General features: G+C 45.3%; 11 non-coding genes across 11 annotated transcripts; all 11 read left to right on the top strand.

Moving 5' to 3' along the window:
* Window positions 1–4026: 4026 nt before the first annotated feature.
* trnan-guu (transfer RNA asparagine (anticodon GUU)) lies at window positions 4027–4100 on the top strand. The gene has a single exon. It is a non-coding gene; the product is annotated as a tRNA-Asn (tRNA).
* A 385-nt stretch (window positions 4101–4485) lies between these two features.
* trnan-guu (transfer RNA asparagine (anticodon GUU)) lies at window positions 4486–4559 on the top strand. The gene has a single exon. It is a non-coding gene; the product is annotated as a tRNA-Asn (tRNA).
* Window positions 4560–11146: 6587 nt separating this feature from the next.
* trnan-guu (transfer RNA asparagine (anticodon GUU)) lies at window positions 11147–11220 on the top strand. The gene has a single exon. It is a non-coding gene; the product is annotated as a tRNA-Asn (tRNA).
* A 618-nt stretch (window positions 11221–11838) lies between these two features.
* On the top strand, window positions 11839–11912 carry trnan-guu (transfer RNA asparagine (anticodon GUU)). The gene has a single exon. It is a non-coding gene; the product is annotated as a tRNA-Asn (tRNA).
* A 1280-nt stretch (window positions 11913–13192) lies between these two features.
* Window positions 13193–13266, top strand: trnan-guu (transfer RNA asparagine (anticodon GUU)). Its single transcript has one exon. It is a non-coding gene; the product is annotated as a tRNA-Asn (tRNA).
* Window positions 13267–15220: 1954 nt separating this feature from the next.
* On the top strand, window positions 15221–15294 carry trnan-guu (transfer RNA asparagine (anticodon GUU)). The gene has a single exon. It is a non-coding gene; the product is annotated as a tRNA-Asn (tRNA).
* Window positions 15295–15734: 440 nt separating this feature from the next.
* trnan-guu (transfer RNA asparagine (anticodon GUU)) lies at window positions 15735–15808 on the top strand. Its single transcript has one exon. It is a non-coding gene; the product is annotated as a tRNA-Asn (tRNA).
* Window positions 15809–17762: 1954 nt separating this feature from the next.
* trnan-guu (transfer RNA asparagine (anticodon GUU)) lies at window positions 17763–17836 on the top strand. Its single transcript has one exon. It is a non-coding gene; the product is annotated as a tRNA-Asn (tRNA).
* A 440-nt stretch (window positions 17837–18276) lies between these two features.
* On the top strand, window positions 18277–18350 carry trnan-guu (transfer RNA asparagine (anticodon GUU)). Its single transcript has one exon. It is a non-coding gene; the product is annotated as a tRNA-Asn (tRNA).
* Window positions 18351–20301: 1951 nt separating this feature from the next.
* On the top strand, window positions 20302–20375 carry trnan-guu (transfer RNA asparagine (anticodon GUU)). Its single transcript has one exon. It is a non-coding gene; the product is annotated as a tRNA-Asn (tRNA).
* Window positions 20376–21550: 1175 nt separating this feature from the next.
* Window positions 21551–21624, top strand: trnan-guu (transfer RNA asparagine (anticodon GUU)). Its single transcript has one exon. It is a non-coding gene; the product is annotated as a tRNA-Asn (tRNA).
* Window positions 21625–23594: the final 1970 nt, after the last annotated feature.

Below are 23594 nucleotides of genomic sequence, written 5' to 3'. Positions count from 1 at the left end.
TCATCATATGCATGATCATATGTCATCACTCACTCACTCATCCGTTAGCTGCTCGCGCTGCCTGCCTGATGGTGTTGCCCCATCTGCCCCTGTCTCTTCTAGCGCTGAAAGTTTCAGCCATGGCGTGTCCCGTCCACTCCTTTAGATTGGCCATAGTGTAACGTGCATGGATAAGTAGACACGCTGGTCCTTGACTAACGGATCTGGCCCTTTAGTCGAGCGGTTAGCGATGTCTCCCGCGATCAGACCGGTCGCCTCCTCTTTACGTGTGTATGGACACGCTTCTGCAAGTCACTTATACGTGTTCATTGACACGTATCTCACAGATGCCGCTAGGGGCGCCCTGTAGCCTACTAGGTCTGTCATGACCATGGTCATGACGCAATAGAATGTCAAAAATATTGAACAAAGATGGCGGAGCGAATGTTCCTGACTGCTGTCTTTGCCAACTTCTCCCAGAAAGTACAGCTGTTTAACCTCTTCAGTGACGTCTGTCACCGCTTTAGAGTGACATAGACGCTCCCAATGTCCCTTTTTATGACAGTTGTTGCACTTCCTGTTCATTGCAGGACACTTCCTCTCATCGGTGTGCTGCGTCTTGCCGCACCTCCCGCATTCATCTACTATGTTGGTTGCAGGACTGCTGCCACCATGACGCTGTCCGCCCTTTTTCTTGCGCCCCCAGTGGCCAGGAGACGGGATTGCGGCCCCAGTGGCAACTAATACGTGTCCATATACACGTATTTCGGTCTCACAAAAACGTGTCCTCTGACACGTACGTATTGTGATGTAGCGTAGCTCCCGCGATACGGGTTCGCGTCCCGGCTGCGGCAGTTCCTGTGGTTCCCCCGCGAATTTGCTACAATATGCTTCATTCTGGGGCGGCCACGTCCACGTTTACCCTCCATCTTCCCTCGTATGTGATACCATTCTTGAAAATGGTGTTCACCAACTGAACGTCCAAAATAATCTGTCGTTTGATACCTTCCCCAACTCTGACATGAAAAGAGTCATTCTATCAAACGGGTGCCATTTGGGTCCGCAACGTTTGATGAGATGCAGAAGGCGCAAAAAAATGTTCCAAAGTGTGTTTCAAACCTTAAAGCGATTAATTCAACTGTTCTTGTTAACATGATATATGAGAAAATACTATTCTTAAAGAGTAAAATACTATTTTTTAACCATTTTCCATTAGTACGTGGCCACGTTCACATGTCCGTATTGACCAACATGACATTTGCATCTAAAATATCACCAAATAAATGTTATATTTTTATCAAACCTTTCTTATTTTCAGGAGTATATGCATGTCTCTGTTTACATCAGATATACTAATTCAGAATAAAAAAAAACATTATTTTTGTAAACATTGCATGATTTTTGTGCGCCCCTCACTTTGACATACCTGCCCATCACACTAACGTATTTTGTCTATAAGTAATGTACTGTTGCTTTAAATAACATCAAGGAAGTGATATCATTTGATCCTTTGGAGCAGCCAAGAACAAAAGCAGGCAAGTTCTGGCATTCTTTTACATTGTTAATTTGTTGTTTTTTCATGTTAAATGGGTTCAGTCGAGCTCAACCCCCCCCCCCCCGTCACGCAAAATAGATAGGGTTAACTGTTTTTTATTTTAAAAAAAAGTTACACTATTAATGCAATGAAAATGACATTTCAAATTGAATGCATGTATGCTACGTCAGGAACTTGACCACACGAAGAGAGCTGCGGCCATTTTAGGATGAAATTTACCACCCCGTCACATTTTTTGTTGTGGGGGTGGTAAGTGAAGCTGGTGACCAACGGCCCTGACATTCCCAATGCCCATGAGCTGTATAAGGCCCTCACAGAAACATCTACAACTGTTAAGTTGTGTTATGCAGCAAGCGAAGCAGTGGAGCAGGCAATGGAAAGGATGCCAGGCCGGATCCCCCCAGTGTCATCCACAATGAAAACCCGCCAAGTGGTCACATTCGCTCCAGGAGAGATCCCTTACCGGGAAGTCCGTTGCATGTGCTCCACGCAAAAGCAGCCGAGATGTCAGTGCTTCACCACACAGCACTTCACTTCTAACAACAAGACAGCCCAAAGGTGCCGACAGAAGCTATTGCTTGGGAAAGTGGAGATCTCACTGGGAAGTGGTGTGTGCTTAAACACGACAATGACCTTTATCCAGGGATCACCTTGAATACAGGTGAAGCACATGCCCAAGTCAAATGCATGCACCGCGCTGGTGCCAACAGGTTCTTCTGGCCTGCAAGAGATGACTTCCTTTGGTACCTCTTTGATCAGGTGCTCGAAATCATTCAAGCACCACAGCCTGTGACACCCCGTCACATGGAAATCCAGAGGGATGTACGGAAGCTGCTATCCCAGTCACTGTCATCATGCTCTTGGAGCTTTTGAGGAGGTCAGAGTTCCCACTCTGTTTAGGAAATAATTTTCCAGGACATTCTCAATCACAGTTTATAGTCACATAGGATGTAGGACGGAGGATTAGTTCTGCAATCTCATTGGGACAAGGAATGTCTGAAGGAAAGCTCCTCTGGGAGAAGATCTTTTGGAAAATATGTTTAAACTTCTCATTTCTAGTGACAAATGCCTTCAGCTTTTCATGGCCATGACCAGTTTGACATGACATTTCCGTTTTTAAATGTTTTAAATGCCCCTCCTTCCCTCCCCCGTTTTTTAAAGTTTTCAAGGCAACGTTTCTTTTTCTTTTGCCTATTTGAACCGTTGTTCATGTTTCATAATTATTATTGGTCGTTAAGAGTACCTTAATGAGAATGATATGCTCTTTTAATCAATTTTTAAATGTTGCATATTTGAAATACTGATGCTTTTATTCTCATTTTGAATGGTCAGCATATATGTTTGTAGCATGCTGTTGTATTAATAAAACCTAAATTATATATATATTTTGGATCTTGTTATTATTAACTCATGCCTACATTTACAGTATATCCAGAATTAACAAAAGTTTCTAATGGTGGATGAAGACTAAAACCAACAGATCACAGTGAAACAGTTTGTCCGCACCACCCCGTCACAGTGAACTACTCCGTCACATCAGCTACCAACCCGTCACATCAGCTACCAACCCGTCACAGGGTCATTTTGTAAAAAATAATGAAAAGGGAGTGAAATACTCCATAAATTAATGTTAAATTACATTCTTGTTTTGTGGACTACTCAAATACATGTAACTTTTATTTGCAATGTTAAAGTGAATTAGTATTTTTATGTACAAACAATGAGGCCATTGACATGTCGAATTAATATTTGAAGATTAAGAATCTAAAAATTAAAGAAATTATGAAATTACATACTGCATATTGATGGTTCCCAAAAAAACAGGACATTTTACTAGTAGGGAAACATTAGATTTTTAACATTTATTTCAGGCCTACTACTCAAATGGTGTACATAATTGTCCGTGACAGGGGTGGTACAAGAATGGCTCTCATGTCTGAATAAAAAGGAAAATATTAATAAGGCTTTAATGCCTGAGGTGGCACATGTGGTTTTTTTTTTGGAAGATTAATATGTCTTTAATGTTGTACAAAAAAAATCGCTCTTGATGAAAATTTTGAAAATTGCAAAGTGGAAATGGCACCCGTTTCATAGAATGACTCAAAAAACACCTGAAGAAGTGTGATTCTGTTTAGAAGAATTCATCTTAGCATCCCTTGAACTACATTGTCCTTGCTGTCATGACATATTTGGGTGAGGTGTATGCTCAATACACAGAGGGTCCTCGATTCAAATGCTGCGAGTATGTCAGGAGCTCCTGGGTTCAGACCCCACCAGTGCCTCAGCTCTTCTCCTTCTCCAGTATGTTGTTAAAAGGCTTATCTCTCCATCACGCCGTAGGAATTCCCATTGTTGTAACATTATGCACTTCGTAACTCGAGCTTTCAATTTACGTACACCACGACAAAATATTTGTTGGACTTTTCGGCAAATGTTTACCAATATGATAGAATGCATAATTATATAGATATGGTTGGACATCACTGACACGAGTCTCTGTGGCGCAATCGGTCAGCGCGCTCGGCTGTTAACCGAGAGGATGGTGGTTCGAGCCCACCCAGGGACGATTAAATCTAAAACTTGAATTAGGAATCTCAACTCACTGCACAAAAGCTATCTGTTCTGCCTTTGTTCTTGGTGTCATGGCTTATTCGGGTGAGGTATACACAGAAGGTCCTAGATTCAAATTCTGCCAGTACCTCAGCTGCTCATAGGAGCTCCTGGGTTCAAATCCCACCAGCGCCTCAGCTCTCCTCCTCCAGTGTGTTGTTAAAAGGCTTATCTATACATCACGCCATAGGAATTCCCTTTGCCCATTGTTGTAACATTATGCACTTCGTAACTCGAGCTTTCAATTTACGTACACCACAACAAAATACTTGTTGGACCATTACACAAATGTTTACCAATATGATAGAATGCATAAATATTCGTGGACAACACTGACACGGGTCTCTGTGGCGCAATCGGCCAGCGCGCTCGGCTGTTAACCGAGAGGATGGTGGTTCGAGCCCACCCAGGGACGTTAAAAGCTGCATCTTGATTCAGGAATCTTAACTCATCTCACTGCACAAAGGCTATTCGTCTGCTCACGGTTCATCTTCATCTGGTGACAAGCTGTCTCCACATTCCTACCCGTTTCCGTTGGGTCTCTTGATATGCATAATCTTATTTGATGCCTTCGTGTAAATGTTTTTTCCAAACTGAAAGTCCAAAATAATCTGCTGTTTGATATCCACCCCAACTCTTGTTAGAGTTTGCGTGAGAACAGCTGCCACATTTGACATCAAACAACACGTGAAGTTTTGTGATTCTATTGAGAAGAATTCATCATAGATTCCCTTGAACAGCTTTCTTGTTTGTGCATGGATTAGTTGCTTAAAATATGTTCTCAATAAACACTACGTCCTGGTTTCAAATCCCGCCAGTTTCTCAGCTATTCTCTTCTTCCAGTGTGTTCTTAGAAGGCTTATCTCTCCCTCACGCCATGGGAATTCCCTTTGCTCATTGTTGTAGCATTGTGCACGTCGTAACTCGAGCTTTCAATTTACGTACACCACAACAAAATATTTGCTGAACGATTAGGCAAATGTTTACCAATATGACACAATGCATAACAATATAGATACCGGTGGACATTTTTGACACGGGTCTCTTTGACACAATCGGCCAGCCCGCTCGGCTATTAACCGAGAGGACGGTGGTTCGAGTACCCAGGGACGATAAAACTTGAATTAGGAATCTTTACTCATCTCACTGCACAAAAACTATCTGTGGGGTCCACTGTTCTCTTCATCTGATTCTAAGCCGTCTCAAGAGTCTGCCCTGTTTCCATTGCATCTCATGATATGCACATTCGTATGTGATGCCATTCTTGTAAATGGTAACTCTTCGGAGAGTTTGTATGAAAACAGCTGCCATATTTGACATGAAAAAAAAAACACCTGAAGAAGTGCGATTCAATTGAGAAGAATTCATCTTAGAATCCCTTGAACTACATTGTCCTTGGTGTCATGACATATTTGGGTGATGTATATGCTCAGCTCAGAGAAGGTCCTGGATTCAAATGCTGCCAGTACGTCAGCTGCTCATAGAAGCTCCTGGGTTCAGATCCCACCAGCGCTTCAGCTCTTCTCCTCCTCCAGTGTGTTGTTAAAAGGCTTATCTATACATCACGCCATAGGAATTCGCTTTGCTCATTGTTGTAACATTATGTTCTTCGTAACTTGAGCTTTCAATATACGTACGCCACAACAAAAATTTGCTGATTAGGCAAATGTTTACCAATATGATAGAATGCATAATTATAACGATATGGGCGGACATCACTAACATGGGTCTCTGTGGCGCAATCGGCTGTTAACTGGGAGGATGGTGGTTCGAGCCCACCCAGGGACGATTAAAACTTCAATGAGGAATCTTTACTCATCTCACTGCACAAAAGCTAACTGTTCTGCATTTGTTCTTGGTGTCATGGTTTATTTGGGTAAAGTACGTTCTCAACACACAGAGGGTCCTAGATTCAAAGGCTGCTAGTACCTCAGCTGCTCATTGGAGCTCCTGGGTTCAAATCCCACCAGTGCCTCAGCTCTCCTCCTCCTCCAGTGTGTTGTTAAAAGGCTTATCTTTCCATCACGCAATAGGAATTCCCTTTTCCCATTGTTGTAACAAGCTATCTGCCCGGCCCACTGTTCTCTTCATCTGATGCCAAGCCGTCTCCAGAGTCTGGCCTGTTTCCATTGCATCTCCTGATATGCATATTCATATGTGGTAACTTTCTTGTAAATGGTGTTCACCAAGTCAATGTCCAAAATAATCTGCCCTTTGATACCTTCCCCAACTCTTCGGAGGGTATGTATGAAAACAGCTGCCATATTTGACACGAAAAAACACCTGAAGAAGAGTGATTCTCTTTAGAAGAATTCATCATAGTATCCCTTGAATGGCTTTGTTCTTCGTGTCATGGCTTATTTGGCTGAAGCATATGCTCAATAAACATAAGGTCCTGGTAAAACCGTTCCTCGGCTACTCATAAGATCTTCTAGTGGTTCGAGCCCATCAAAGGACGGTGAAAGCTACATCTTCATTTAGGAATATTTACTCAACTCACTGCACAGATGATATCCCTCCGCTCAACGTTCCTGTTCATCTGATGCCAAGCTGTCTCCACAGTCCTTCCTGTCTCCGTTGGGTCTCATCATATGCATAATCTTATTTGATGCCTTTCTTGTAAATGCTTTTCACAAAACTGAACGTTCAAAATAATCTGCTGTTTGATACCTTCCCCTGCTCTTCGTAGAGTTTGTGTGAAAACAGCTGCCATTTTTGACATAAAAAACAAGTGAAAATTAGTGATTCTATTCAGAGGAATCCATCGTAGCGTCCCTTGAACAGCTTTCGCGTAGGTGTCAAGGTTTAGGTGGTTGAAGTTTATGCTCAATAGACAGAAGATCCTGGTTTCAAATCCCGCCAGTGCCTCAGCTCTTCTCCTGCTCCAGTGGGTTTTAAAAGGCTTATCTTTCCATCACGCAATAGGAATTCCCTTTTCCCATTTTTGTAGCATTCTGCACGTCGTAACTCGAGCCTTGAATTTACGTAAACCAGCTCAAAATATTTGTTGAACGATTAGGCACACGTTTACCAATATGATACAATCATAATTATATAGATATGGGTGGACATCTCTGACACGGGTCTCTGTGGCGGAATCGGCCAGCGCGCTTGTTTGTTAACCGAGAGAATGCTGGTTCGAGCCCACCCAGGGACGAGAAAACCTGAACTAGGAATCTTTACTCAACTCACTGCACAAAAGCTTTCTGTGGGGTCTACTGTTCTCTTCATCTGATGCCAAGCCGTCTCCAGAGTCTGGCCCGTTTCCGTTGCATCTCATGTTATTCGTATGTGGTAACTTTCTTGTAAATTGTGTTCACTAACTGAATGTCCAAAATAATCTGCCGCTTGACACCTTCCCAAACTCTTCGGAGAGTTTGTATGAAAACAGATGCTATATTTGACATGAAAACACCTGAAGAAGTGTGACTCTATTTACATTACATTACAGTCATTTAGCTTTTATCCAAAGCGACTTACAATAAGTGCATTTAATGTAGGAAATCAGGAGAACTACTAGTCATCAGAGGTCATAAGTGCATCTAAACAAGCATCTAAGTGCAAAACCAGTGCTAAAGTAAAATCGCAAGAAAGAGTTTTTTTCTTTTTAAATGAGTGAATACAATAAGTGCTAAGAACAAGTAACAGGGTAGTAGTTCTTAAAGAGGTGAGTTTTCAACTTGCGCCGAAAGATGGGCAGCGACTCCGCTGTCCTGACATCAGTGGGGAGTTCATTCCACCACTGTGGGGCCAGGACAGAAAAGAGCCGTGACCGGGTCGATCCGCAGCAGGGGCCTCTGAGTTATGGGGCAACCAGGCGGCCCGAGGCAGCAGAGCGAAGTGGTCGGGCGGGGGTGTAGGGTTTGACCATGGCTTGGTGACAGGAAGGAGCTGTTCCTTTCACTGCCCTGTAGGCTAGCACCAGAGTCTTAAACTAGGTGTGAGCGGCTACTGGGAGCCATTGTAGGGACATGAGAAGGGGAGTTGTGTGGGAGAACTTAAGGAGGTTGAACACCAGACGAGCTGCAGCTTTCTGAACAAGCTCCAATGGTCTGATGGCCGACGCTGGGGCGCCAGCAAGGAGGGAGTTGCCGTAGTCCAGCTGGGAGATGACCAGAGTCTGGATGAGCACCTGTGCCGTCTCGTCGGTGAGGAATGGGCGAATCCTCCTGATGTTATAGAGGAGCAATCTGCAGGAGCGAGCAACCGATGCAACGTTTGCAGCAAACGACAGTTGGTCGTCCAGGATCACACACAGACTCCTCGCAGTCCGAGTTGGCGTCACCACGGTGTTGTCAATGGTGATGTCCAGGTCTCGGTGCGGGCAACCTTTCCCCGGGAGGAACATCAGCTCTGTCTTGTCCAGATTGAGCTTCAGGTGGTGTGTCACCATCCACTCCGAGATGTGAGTCAAGTACGCAGCAATGCGTGTCTCTACTTGTGTGTCAGAGGGAGGAAAGGATAAGATCAGCTGGGTGTCATCGGCATAACAATGGTAAGAGAAGTCATGTGAGCGAATAACAGAACCCAGGGATGTCGTGTACAGGGAGAACAGGAGAGGACCCAGAACCGAACCCTGTGGAATACCTGTAGTCAGTCTGCGAGGCTTCGACAAAGATCCCCTCCGACATGGAGGAACTTGGCAAAATTACTTTCAAAGTAAGTGATGTAAAAAATGTCACAATGTATGACGGGCTGTATGTTCCAAAGCTATCTGGGAATCTATTCTCAGTGGGAGCTGCTGCCAGAAAAGGAAATACGGTGCGGTTCAAGAAGTCTCGCTGCTACATACGTGGGAAAGATGGAACTCTTCAAGGAATGGGAACACAAAGATCTGACGGGCTGTATCAGCTGGACGTCGAAGGAAGTTCGTCTGTCTGTCAGTGTGCATCAAGTGCATCAGTAGCAGCCAGCCTGTGGTACCAGCGCCTCACGCCACCAAGCTGAAGGAACTAAAAGACCTGGTGAACGGAGTGGACTTTCCTGCAGAGAAAGAGGTTCCTTTCTGTGAAGGATATGTAGAAGGCAAGCTGTCTAGAAAGCCATACAAGCCAGTTGGAGAAATCCGTTCCAAACGCACGTTGCAGCTGATCCATAGTAACATCTGTTGTTCCATGCAGACTGAATCTATAGGTGGAGCAAAATATTTTGTGACTTTTATTGATGATTACTCTAGATGCTGCAAGGCATACTTTCTGAAACAGAAGAGTGAAGTCCTCAACAAATTCAAGGAATTTGAGAAAACATTCTCCAATGAGTGTGGGCAGAACGTCACGAGACTGAGAACAGACAATGGTGATGAGTACACATCAAAGGAGTTTCAAGAATATTTTAAGGCTCAAGGTATCCACCATGAGATGACTGTACCTCACTTACCACAACAAAATGGTGTTGCAGAAAGAAAAAATAGGACATTAATTGAAGCAGCTAGAACTATGCTGTCTCATGCTAAGTTGCCAAAGATGTACAGGGCAGAGGCTGTAGCAACCGCAGCTTACATACAGAACAGGCTGCCCACATGTGTCCTGAAGCAAGAGACACCCTACGAGAGATGGTGTGGCAAAAAGCCGGACATGAGTCACATGAGAGTGTTTGGCTGTGTTGCTTATGCAAATATCCCAGACATAGAGAGACAAAAACTGGACAAGAAGGCTGTGAAGCTCCGTTTCATGGGATATGCAAACAATGCCAAAGGCTATCGCCTGTTTGATGAAGAGAAAAGAAGGATTCTAATTCGTCGTGATGTGATCTTTAATGAATCAGACTTCGACTGGAAACAGGAAGTGGAAGTGACCTGCTCAGAGAACGAGGTAACCATGAACACAGATGAGAGTGGAACACCAGATGACGAGGTCACTGTCGATGAAGCTGCTAGAGAAGGCGGCAGAATCAGAAAGGCTCCAAGGAGATATGGATATGATGCGTTTGCTGATATAGTGACTGTTGATCATTATGCCAATGTGTGTCGTGTCATAGAGCCAAGCACACTGAAAGAAGCCGAGTACGTCGCACTCAGTCAAGCTGCTCAAGAGGGTACCTGGCTGAGACGATTACTGAATGATCTCGGAATGGGTGCTACGCCCACAGTGATCATGGAGGACAACCAAGGAGCCATTGCAATCGCGAAGAATCCAGTGGATCACTCAAGGACTAAACACATACCACTACATCCGTGAATGTGTGCAGAATGGGAAAATAGAACTGCAATATTGCCCAACAAATGACATGAAGGCAGAAATCTTGACCAAGCCGCTGACTAAACAGAAGTTTTAATATCTTAGGAGAGAGATTGGGCTTGTCTCTATGTAATTCTGTTTACTGTAATAGGCACTGTTTTTCTGTTGAAAATGGTAAGACAGCTGTAAGCAAGGTAAAAGGAGTAAGAAAAGGAATCTTGCAAGTTTTTTCAGTTTAAAGATTTATTATCTTGACATTATTTGTGAAGGAGAGCACGGCTCTCTTAGTAATATAATTTAGCGTGAAGTGCCTTAATGCCATTGTAAAATTTAGTGGGAGTGTTGTAATACAGTAATTTGACAATGGGTGTCGCTAATGCGCTATACTGCCCTCTAGTGTCTGCTTGTAGTTCCGGTTTGACCTTTCTGAATAAACACGTGAAAGAGCAATATATTTGACATGAAAAAGACATAAATAATTGTGATTCTATTTAGAAGAATTCATCGTTGCATCTCTTGAACGGTTTTCCGGTTGGTGTCAAGGTTTAGTTGGTTAAAGTACAATATGCCCAATAAACAGAAGGACCTGGTTTCATATTCAGTGCCTCAGCTCTTCTCTTCCTCCAGTGTGTTGTTAAAAGGCTTAACTATACATCGCACCACAGGAATTCGCTTTGCCCATCGTTGTAGCATTCTGCGCGTCGTAACTCGAGTTTTCAATTTACGTACACCGCCACAAAATATTTGCTGAACAATTAGGCAAATGTTTACCAATATGATAGAATGCAAAATTATATATATATATGGGTGGACATTTTTGACATGGGTCTCTGTGGCGCAATCGGCCAGCGCGCTCGGCTGTTTACCGAGAGGATGGTGGTTCGAGCCCACCCAGGGACGGTGAAACCGAAAACTTGAATTAGGAGTCTTTACTTATCTCACTGCACGAAAGCTATCTCTCGGGTCCACTGTTCTCTTCATCTGATTCGTATGTGATAACTTTCTTGTAAATTGTGTTAACCAACTGAATATCCAAAATAATCTACCGTTTGATTCCTTCCCCAACTCTTCGCAACGTTTGTATGAAAAATGCTGCCATATTTGACATGAAAAAACTTTTGAAGAAGTAGGATTCTATTTAGAAGAATTCATCATAGCATCCCTTGAGCGGAAGTGTTCTTGGTGTCATGACTTATTTGGGTGACGTATATGCTCAATACAGAGAAGGTCCTGAATTCAAATGCTGCCACTACCTCAGCTGTTCATCGGAGCTCCTGGGTTCAAATCCCACCAGTGCCTCAGCTACTTTCCACCTCCAGTGTGTTGTTAGAAGGCACATCTATACATCCCGTCACAGGAATTCCCTTTTCATATTGTCGTAACAGTATGCACTTCGTAACTCGAGTTTTCAATTTACGTACACCACGACAAAATATTTGTTGGACTATTAGGCAAATGTTTACCAACATATGATAGAATGCATAATTACATAAATATGAGTGGAAACGTCGTACACTGGTCTCTGTGGCGCAATCGGCCAGCGCGCTCGGCTGTTAACCGGGAGTATGGTGGTTCAAACCCACCCAGAGACGATTAAACCGCCAACTTCAATTAGGAGTCTTTAGTCATCTCGCTGCACAAAAGCTATCTATCTGTCCAGTCCACTGTTCTCTTCATCTGATGCCAAGCCGTCTCCAGAGTCTGGCCTCTTTCCATTGCATCTCATGCTATGCATATTCGTACGTCATAACTTTCTTGTAAATGGTGTTCGCCAACTGAATGTCCAAAATAATCTGCCCTTTGATACCTTCCCCAACTCTTCGTAGAGTTGGTGTGAAAACAGTTGCCACATTTGACATGAAAAAACGGGAAGAATTGTGATTCGATTGAGAAGAATTCATCATAGCATCTCTTGAACAGCTTTCTTGTTGGTGTCAAGGCTTAGGTGGTCAAAGTATATGCTCAATAAACAGAATGTCTTGGTTTAAAATCGTACCAGTTCCTCAGCTACTCATAGGATCTCCTGGGTTCAAATCCCACTAGTGCCTCAGCTCTTCTCCACCTCCAGTGTGTTGTTAGAAGCCTCTTCTATACAACACGCGATAGGAAATCCATTTTCCCATTGTTGTGACATTATGCACTTCGTAACTTGAGCTTTCAATTTACATACACCACAACAAAATATTTGTTGGACTATGAGGCAAATGTTTACCAATATGATAGAACGCATAATTACATAAATATGAGTGGAGATCACTTGCAGCGGTCCCTGGGGCGCAGTCGGCCAGCGCGCTCGGCTATTAACCGAGAATATGGCTCAAGGCCACCCAGGGACGATGAAATTGAAAGCATGAATTAGGAGTCTTTAGTCATCTCGCTGCACAAAAGCGATCTGTCCGGTCCACTGTTCTCTTCATCTGATGCCAAGCCGTCTCCAGAGTCCGGCCTCTTTCCATCGCGTGTCATGATATGCATAATCGTATGTGATAACTTTCTTGTAAATGGTGTTCACCAACTGAATATTCAAATTAATCTACCGTTTGATTCCTTCCCCAAAGCTTCGGATAGTTTGTATGAAAACAGTTGCCATATTTGACATGAAAAAACACCTGAAGAATTGTGATTCTATTCAGAATTCATCATAGCATCCCTTGAACAGCTCTTCTCTTCCTCCGGCGTGTTGTTATAAGGCTTAACTATATATCACGCCATGGGAATTCCCTTTGCCCATCATTGTAGCATTCCGCACGTCGTAACTCATGTTTGCAATGTACGTACACTGTCACAAAATATTTGCTGAACGATTGGGCAAATGTTTACCAATATGATACAATGCATAATGAAAAAATATGGGTGGACATTTCTGACATGGGTCTCTGTGGCGCAATCGGCCAGCGCGCTCGGCTGTTAACCGAGAGGATGGTGGTTCGAGCCCACCCAGGGACGATGAAACCAAAAACCTGAATTAGGAATCTTTACTCATCTCGCTGCACAAAAGCTATCTGTGGGGTCCGCTGTTCTCTTCATCTGCTGCCAAGCCGTCTCTAGAGTCTGGCCTGTTTCCGTTGCATCTCATGATATCCATACTCTCATGAGACAACTTTCTTGCAAATGGTGTTCACCAACTGAATGTCCAAAATAAATTGCCGTTTGATACCTTCCCCAACTCTTCAGAGAGTTTGTATGAACAGCTGCCATATTTGACATGAAAAAAACACCTGAAGAAGTGTGACTCTATGTACATTACATAACATTACAGTCATTTAGCCGACGCTTTTATTCAAAGCGACTTACAATGAGTCCATTTAACGTAGGAAATCAGGAGAACTACTAGTCATCAGAGGTCATAAGTGCATCTAAACAAGCATCTAAGCGCAAAACCAGGGCTAAAGTAAAATCGCAAGAAAGAGTTTTTTTCTTTTTAAATGAGTGAATACAATAAGTGCTAAGAACATGTAACAGGGTAGTAGTTCTTGAAGAGGTGAGTTTTCAACTTGCGCTGAAAGATGGACAGTGACACTGCTGTCCTGACATCAGTGAGGAGTTCATTCCACCACTGTGGGGCCAGGACAGAAAAGAGCCGTGACCAGGTCGATCGACAGCAGGGGCCTCTGAGCTACGGGGCAACCAGGCGGCCCGAGGCAGCAGAGCGAAGTGGTCGGGCGGGGGTGTAGGGCTTGACCATGGCCTGGAGATAGGAAGGAGCTGTTCCTTTCACTGCCCTATAGGCTAGCACCAGAGTCTTAAACTGGATCCGAGCAGCTACTGGGAGCCAGTGTAGGGACATGAGAAGGGGAGTTGTGTGGGAGAACTTAGGGCGGTTGAACACCAGACGAGTTGCAGCTTTCTGAACAAGCTCCAGTGGTCTGATGGCCGACGCTGGGGCGCCAGCAAGGAGGGAGTTGCCGTAGTCTAGCCGGGAGATGACCAGAGCCTGGATGAGCAGCAGTGCCGTCTCGTCGGTGAAGAATGGGCGAATCCTCCTGATGTTATAGAGGAGAAATCTGCAGGAGCGAGCAACCGATGCAACGTTTGCAGCAAACGACAGTTGGTCGCCCAGGATCACACACAGATTCCTCGCAGTCCGAGTTGGCGTCACCACGGTGTTGTCAATGGTGATGGCCAGGTCTCGGTGTCGGTGTCGTGTCCAGATTGAGCTTCGGGTGGTGTGTCGCCATCCACTCCGAGATGTCAGTCAAGCACGCAGCAATGCGTGTCTCTGTGTGGACAAGATCAGCTGGGTGTCATCTGCATAACAATGGTAAGAGAAGTCATGCGAGCGAATAACAGAACCCAGGGATGTCGTGCACAGGAAGAACAGGAGAGGACCCAGAACCGAACCCTGTGGAACGCCTGTAGTCAGTCTGCAAGGCTTTGACACAGATCCCCTCCATGTCACCTACTAGGAGCGACCCGTCAGGTAGGATGTAAACATTGAGAGTGCAGAGCCTGTGACACCCAGCCCCTCGAGGGTAGAGAGCACGATCTGGTGGTTCACTGTGTCGAACGCAGCTGACAGGAGTAACCGACGAATTCATCATAGCTTCCCTTGAACGGCGTTGTTCTTCGTGTCATAACTTATTTGGGTGAGGTATATACTCAATACAGAGAAGGTCCTGGATTCAAATGCTGCCAGTCTCAGCAGCTCATATAAGCTCCTGAGTGCAAATCCCACCAGTGCCTCGGCAATTCTCTTCCTCCAGTGTGTTGTTAAAAGGCTTATCTATTCATCACGCCATAGGAATTCGCTTTGCCCATTGTTGTAGCATTCTGCACATCGTAACTCGAGCTGTCAATTTACGTACACCGCCACAAAATATTTGCTGGACGATTAGGCAAATGTTTACCAATATGATAGAATGCATAATTATACAGATATGGGTGGACATTTTTGACATGGGTCTCTGTGGCGCAATCGGCCAGCGCGCTCGGCTGTTAACCGAGAGGATGGTGGTTCGAGCCCACCCAGGGACGATGAAGCCAACAACTATAACTAGGAATCGTTACTCATCTCACTGCACAAAAGCTATCTGTCCGGCCCACTGTTCTCTTCATCTGATGCCAAGTCGTCTCCATAGTCCGGCCGGTTTCCATTGGTTCTCATGATATGCATAATCCTAACTTTCTTTTACATGGTGTTCACCAACTGAATGTCCAAAATAAACAGTAGGTCCTGGTTTCAAATCCCGCCAGCGCCTCAGCTCTTCTCCTCCTCCAGTGTGTTGTTATAAGGCTTAACTATATATCACGCCATGGGAATTCCCTTTGCCCATCATTGTAGCATTCCGCACGTCGTAACTCATGTTTGCAATGTACGTACACTGTCACAAAATATTTGCTGAACGATTGGGCAAATGTTTACCAATATGATACAATGCATAATGAAAAAATATGGGTGGACATTGCAGACATGGGTCTCTGTGGCGCAATCGGCCAGCGCGCTCGGCTGTTAACCGAGAGGATGGTGGTTCGAGCCCACCCAGGGACGATGAAACCAAAAACCTGAATTAGGAATCTTTACTCATCTCGCTGCACCAAAGCTATCTGTGGGGTCCGCTGTTCTCTTCATCTGCTGCCAAGCCGTCTCTAGAGTCTGGCCTGTTTCCGTTGCATCTCATGATATCCATACTCTCATGAGACAACTTTCTTGCAAATGGTGTTCACCAACTGAATGTCCAAAATAAATTGCCGTTTGATACCTTCCCCAACTCTTCAGAGAGTTTGTATGAACAGCTGCCATATTTGACATGAAAAAAACACCTGAAGAAGTGTGACTCTATGTACATTACATAACATTACAGTCATTTAGCCGACGCTTTTATTCAAAGCGACTTACAATGAGTCCATTTAACGTAGGAAATCAGGAGAACTACTAGTCATCAGAGGTCATAAGTGCATCTAAACAAGCATCTAAGCGCAAAACCAGGGCTAAAGTAAAATCGCAAGAAAGAGTTTTTTTCTTTTTAAATGAGTGAATACAATAAGTGCTAAGAACATGTAACAGGGTAGTAGTTCTTGAAGAGGTGAGTTTTCAACTTGCGCTGAAAGATGGACAGTGACACTGCTGTCCTGACATCAGTGAGGAGTTCATTCCACCACTGTGGGGCCAGGACAGAAAAGAGCCGTGACCAGGTCGATCGACAGCAGGGGCCTCTGAGCTACGGGGCAACCAGGCGGCCCGAGGCAGCAGAGCGAAGTGGTCGGGCGGGGGTGTAGGGCTTGACCATGGCCTGGAGATAGGAAGGAGCTGTTCCTTTCACTGCCCTATAGGCTAGCACCAGAGTCTTAAACTGGATCCGAGCAGCTACTGGGAGCCAGTGTAGGGACATGAGAAGGGGAGTTGTGTGGGAGAACTTAGGGCGGTTGAACACCAGACGAGTTGCAGCTTTCTGAACAAGCTCCAGTGGTCTGATGGCCGACGCTGGGGCGCCAGCAAGGAGGGAGTTGCCGTAGTCTAGCCGGGAGATGACCAGAGCCTAGATGAGCAGCAGTGCCGTCTCGTCGGTGAAGAATGGGCGAATCCTCCTGATGTTATAGAGGAGAAATCTGCAGGAGCGAGCAACCGATGCAACGTTTGCAGCAAACGACAGTTGGTCGCCCAGGATCACACACAGATTCCTCGCAGTCCGAGTTGGCGTCACCACGGTGTTGTCAATGGTGATGGCCAGGTCTCGGTGTCGGTGTCTTGTCCAGATTGAGCTTCGGGTGGTGTGTCGCCATCCACTCCGAGATGTCAGTCAAGCACGCAACAATGCGTGTCTCTGTGTGGACAAGATCAGCTGGGTGTCATCTGCATAATAATGGTAAGAGAAGTCATGCGAGCGAATAACAGAACCCAGGGATGTCGTGCACAGGAAGAACAGGAGAGGACCCAGAACCGAACCCTGTGGAACGCCTGTAGTCAGTCTGCAAGGCTTTGACACAGATCCCCTCCATGTCACCTACTAGGAGCGACCCGTCAGGTAGGATGTAAACATTGAGAGTGCAGAGCCTGTGACACCCAGCCCCTCGAGGGTAGAGAGCACGATCTGGTGGTTCACTGTGTCGAACGCAGCTGACAGGAGTAACCGACGAATTCATCATAGCTTCCCTTGAACGGCGTTGTTCTTCGTGTCATAACTTATTTGGGTGAGGTATATACTCAATACAGAGAAGGTCCTGGATTCAAATGCTGCCAGTCTCAGCAGCTCATATAAGCTCCTGAGTGCAAATCCCACCAGTGCCTCGGCAATTCTCTTCCTCCAGTGTGTTGTTAAAAGGCTTATCTATTCATCACGCCATAGGAATTCGCTTTGCCCATTGTTGTAGCATTCTGCACATCGTAACTCGAGCTGTCAATTTACGTACACCGCCACAAAATATTTGCTGGACGATTAGGCAAATGTTTACCAATATGATAGAATGCATAATTATACAGATATGGGTGGACATTTTTGACATGGGTCTCTGTGGCGCAATCGGCCAGCGCGCTCGGCTGTTAACCGAGAGGATGGTGGTTCGAGCCCACCCAGGGACGATGAAGCCAACAACTATAACTAGGAATCGTTACTCATCTCACTGCACAAAAGCTATCTGTCCGGCCCACTGTTCTCTTCATCTGATGCCAAGTCGTCTCCATAGTCCGGCCGGTTTCCATTGGTTCTCATGATATGCATAATCCTAACTTTCTTTTACATGGTGTTCACCAACTGAATGTCCAAAATAAACAGTAGGTCCTGGTTTCAAATCCCGCCAGCGCCTCAGCTCTTCTCCTCCTCCAGTGTGTTGTTATAAGGCTTAACTATATATCACGCCATGGGAATTCCCTTTGCCCATCATTGTAGCATTCCGCACGTCGTAACTCATGTTTGCAATGTACGTACACTGTCACAAAATATTTGCTGAACGATTGGGCAAATGTTTACCAATATGATACAATGCATAATGAAAAAATATGGGTGGACATTTCTGACATGGGTCTCTGTGGCGCAATCGGCCAGCGCGCTCGGCTGTTAACCGAGAGGATGGTGGTTCGAGCCCACCCAGGGACGATGAAACCGAAAACCTGAATTAGTAATCTTTACTCATCTCGCTGCACAAAAGCTATCTGTGGGGTCCGCTGTTCTCTTCATCTGCTGCCAAGCCGTCTCTAGAGTCTGGCCTGTTTCCGTTGCATCTCATGATATCCATACTCTCATGAGACAACTTTCTTGCAAATGGTGTTCACCAACTGAATGTCCAAAATAAATTGCCGTTTGATACCTTCCCCAACTCTTCAGAGAGTTTGTATGAACAGCTGCCATATTTGACATGAAAAAACACCTGAAGAAGTGTGACTCTATGTACATTACATAACATTACAGTCATTTAGCCGACGCTTTTATTCAAAGCGACTTACAATGAGTCCATTTAACGTAGGAAATCAGGAGAACTACTAGTCATCAGAGGTCATAAGTGCATCTAAACAAGCATCTAAGCGCAAAACCAGGGCTAAAGTAAAATCGCAAGAAAGAGGTTTTTTTTTTTAAGGAGTGAATACAATAAGTGCTAAGAACAAGTAACAGGGTAGTAGTTCTTGAAGAGGTGAGTTTTCAACTTGCGCCGAAAAATGGACAGTGACTCCGCTGTCCTGACATCAGTGGGGAGTTCATTCCACCACTGTGGGGCCAGGACAGAAAAGAGCCGTGACCAGGTCGATCGACAGCAGGGGCCTCTGAGCTACGGGGCAACCAGGCGGCCCGAGGCAGCAGAGCGAAGTGGTCGGGCGGGGGTGTAGGGCTTGACCATGGCCTGGAGATAGGAAGGAGCTGTTCCTTTCACTGCCCTATAGGCTAGCACCAGAGTCTTAAACTGGATCCGAGCAGCTACTGGGAGCCAGTGTAGGGACATGAGAAGGGGAGTTGTGTGGGAGAACTTAGGGCGGTTGAACACCAGACGAGTTGCAGCTTTCTGAACAAGCTCCAGTGGTCTGATGGCCGACGCTGGGGCGCCAGCAAGGAGGGAGTTGCCGTAGTCTAGCCGGGAGATGACCAGAGCCTGGATGAGCAGCTGTGCCGTCTCGTCGGTGAAGAATGGGCAAATCCTCCTGATGTTATAGAGGAGAAATCTGCAGGAGCGAGCAACCGATGCAACGTTTGCAGCAAACGACAGTTGGTCGCCCAGGATCACACACAGATTCCTCGCAGTCCCAGTTGGCGTCACCACGGTGTTGTCAATGGTGATGGCCAGGTCTCGGTGTCGGTGTCTTGTCCAGATTGAGCTTCGGGTGGTGTGTCGCCATCCACTCCGAGATGTCAGTCAAGCACGCAACAATGCGTGTCTCTGTGTGGACAAGATCAGCTGGGTGTCATCTGCATAATAATGGTAAGAGAAGTCATGCGAGCGAATAACAGAACCCAGGGATGTCGTGCACAGGAAGAACAGGAGAGGACCCAGAACCGAACCCTGTGGAACGCCTGTAGTCAGTCTGCAAGGCTTTGACACAGATCCCCTCCATGTCACCTACTAGGAGCGACCCGTCAGGTAGGATGTAAACATTGAGAGTGCAGAGCCTGTGACACCCAGCCCCTCGAGGGTAGAGAGCACGATCTGGTGGTTCACTGTGTCGAACGCAGCTGACAGGAGTAACCGACGAATTCATCATAGCTTCCCTTGAACGGCGTTGTTCTTCGTGTCATAACTTATTTGGGTGAGGTATATACTCAATACAGAGAAGGTCCTGGATTCAAATGCTGCCAGTCTCAGCAGCTCATATAAGCTCCTGAGTGCAAATCCCACCAGTGCCTCGGCAATTCTCTTCCTCCAGTGTGTTGTTAAAAGGCTTATCTATTCATCACGCCATAGGAATTCGCTTTGCCCACTGTTGTAGCATTCTGCACATCGTAACTCGAGCTGTCAATTTACGTACACCACCACAAAATATTTGCTGGACGATTAGGCAAATGTTTACCAATATGATAGAATGCATAATTATACAGATATGGGTGGACATTTTTGACATGGGTCTCTGTGGCGCAATCGGCCAGCGCGCTCGGCTGTTAACCGAGAGGATGGTGGTTCGAGCCCACCCAGGGACGATGAAGCCGACAACTATAACTAGGAGTCTTTACTCATCTCACTGCACAAAAGCTATCTGTCCGGCCCACTGTTCTCTTCATGTGATGCCAAGCCGTCTCCATAGTCCGGCCTGTTTCCATTGGATCTCATGATATGCATAATCCTAACTGATAACTTTCTTTTACATGGTGTTCACCAACTGAATGTCCAAAATAAACAGTAGGTCCTGGTTTCAAATCCCGCCAGTGCCTCAGCTCTTCTCCTCCTCCAGTGTGTTGATAAAAGGCTTAACTATACATCACGCCATGGGAATTCCCTTTGCCCATCGTTGTAGCATTATGCGCGTCGTAACTCGAGCTTTCAATTTACGTTCACTGTCACAAAATATTTGCTGAACGATTAGGCAAATGTTTACCAATATTATACAATGTGTAATTATATGGATATGGTTGGATATCGCTGACATGGGTCTCTGTGGCGCAATCGGCCAGCGCGCTCGGCTGTTAACCGAGAGGGTGGTGTCGAGCCCACCCAGGAACGGTGAGAGCTCCATCTTGATTTAGGAATCTTCACTTTTCTTACTGCACAAAACCTATCCGTCTGGTCCATGGTTCTCTTCTTCTGATGCCAAGCGATCTCCAGAGTCCTGCCTGTTTCCACTTCATCTCATGATATGCATAACACTATGTGATGCCTTCCTTTTAAGTGCTTTTCACCAACTGAATGTCCAAAATTTTCTGCCGTTTGCTAATAATACCCCCCCCAACTCTTCTGTGTTTGTTTGAAAACAGCTGCCACATGAAAAAAACACCTGAAGGATTGTGATTCTATTTAGAATCATCACAGCATCCCTGGAATGGCTTGCTTGTTGGCGTCATGACTTAGTTGGTCAAAGTACATGTACAATAAACAAGAAGTCCTGGCTTCAAATCTCACCAGTCCCCCAGCTGCTTTCAGGAGCTCCTGGGCCCAAATCCCCACAGTGCCTCAGCTATTCTCTTCCTCCAGTGTGATGTTAGAAAGTTTATGTATACATCACGCTATAGGAATTCCCTTTGCCCATTCTTGTTGCATTCTGCACTTAAGTACACCATGACAAAATGGTGTACTTAAACTGAAACCTCTACTTGGCAAATGTTTACCTAGATGATAGAATGCCTAATTATATAGATATGGGTGGACATCACTAACACGGGTCTCTGTGGCGCAATCGGTCAGCGCGCTCGGCTGTTAACCGAGAGGATGGTGGTTCGAGCCCACCCAGAGACGATGAAAGCTATGTGATGCCTTCCTTTTAAATACTTTTCAGCAACTTAATGTGCAACATATTCTGCCATTTGCTAATAATCCCCCCCAACCCACCCCACCCCGGCAGCTCTTCTGAGAGTTTGTGTGAAAACAACCGCCACAGTTTACATGAAGAAACACCTGAAGAATTGTGATTTAATTTAGAAGAACGCATCATACCATCCTTTGAATGGCTTGCTTGTTGGTGTCATGGTTTAGATGTTCGAAGTGCATGTACAACAAAAGGGAGGGAGTACCTGCGTTCAAAACCCATGCCCAGATAACAAAATTGCTGTGGCCCGGACCCATCCCACACCCGACACTTCATCCGGCCTACATACCGCGTGGAATGATGGCTCTTGGACGGTCCACTCGTTTGCCAGATCTGGGCCAGAACCAAGCCATAGCAATGCCGCATGTGCCACATAACTGCCAAAGGTGGCCCGTATTTGTTTTGTGATATTTGGGCCATATTCAGCATTTACCACACGGGCCACTTCAGGGTCACATCCAGATCACATGCTGCCGAGAGCACCGCGTCTTTGCCAAAAAAGGCCCACATTTGATTTAGCATATTTGGGCCATATTTGTTATTATACATGTGAGCCACTTCAGGCTCACATCCATTTTGTCAGGGCCAGAAGAAGGCCATCAGTGCCGCATCATGGCCTGAAGTGGCCCAAATCCAGACGCTATCTGGGTAGGACTTGACAGCCCATTCTTGTTGCATCCTGTACTTCGTAACTCGCGGTTGCATCTTAAGTACACCACGACAAAATGTTTGTCGGGCTATTAGGCAAATGTTTCCCAATATTATAGGATGCCTAATAATTTATTAGGCATGCTATAATAGACGTGGGTCTCTGTGGCACAATCGGCCAGTGTGCTAGGTTTTTAACAGAGCTTTGTGCTTCGAGCCCACCCAGGGACGTTAAAACTACATCTTGAATTAGGAATCAACATGATATCACGTAAGGTTATGTCATACAGCACTTTAGTAAAGGTGTAAATACTCACCATGTTGCTTCAGCAGATTTGAACAACTTGTTAGCTTTTGATCGCGTCCGGTTTAATGTATTTACGTTCAGCTTAATGTATTCACATCTGGCTTGATGTATTCACTTCCGGTTTAACATAGTCAGTTCGGTATTAAAATTTTAAATAAATTATATATATATATTCACTGTTTGAAGAACCCCCCTCCCCTCCCAAAAAAACAAAAAGTTTTCCGCCTGAACATTTTTCTGCTGATTTTGGGCAAATGTTGGCGAGCTGGGAATGATTCGCCAACGCGATTGGTCGCAGAATGTTGGAGAATGTTATTGGCCTTAAAATGTCCAACCTTTTAGAATAATGAACAGACGGGGCGCAGTTTGGGCGTTGTTCTCCTGTAATATGTAATCCATATCGATTGGCTCTCACATTGGACAATGCTGGACAGCGAATGCTATGACTGAATGATGAGAACAGAGCATTTGACAAGCGATGAGAGCCTGATCCCTTTATGGCAGTTCTGGGTTTACAAGTAACTCCGGCAGTGACAAATGGCCGGTGTACCTGGCCACTGTATTGTCCAAAAAAAAAAAAAGAATTTTGTTGTTTGTTTTCGTCATCAAAAACATAAAATTTGTTGTCCTTTGCAGTTCCCTTTTTTTGGTGATATCTTCCAAATGTTTACAGAAAGCTGCATGCCATGCATTTGTGTTGTCTGTATAAAAGAGCAGATTAGTTGTAACCACCTTGCCTTTGCTTTGGTAGCAGTCTCTGAACACAGTCTCTGGGTTTTCTTTCCGGAGCTTCACCCTAAACTGTTGACTGCCATTTTCTGTGTGTATGTCTGCTGGATATTCAAAAGGACGGAAACTGCATCGGTGGCACGCTGGCGCAGTGGTTACCGCGGTCCCCTCACAACAAGAAGGTCCTGGGTTCGAGCCCTGGGGTAGTCCAACATG

The sequence above is a fragment of the Lampris incognitus genome, chromosome 9, assembly GCF_029633865.1.
Source record: "Lampris incognitus isolate fLamInc1 chromosome 9, fLamInc1.hap2, whole genome shotgun sequence".
Lineage (NCBI taxonomy): Eukaryota > Metazoa > Chordata > Actinopteri > Lampriformes > Lampridae > Lampris > Lampris incognitus.
This window is presented reverse-complemented; position numbering and strand designations above follow the sequence as displayed.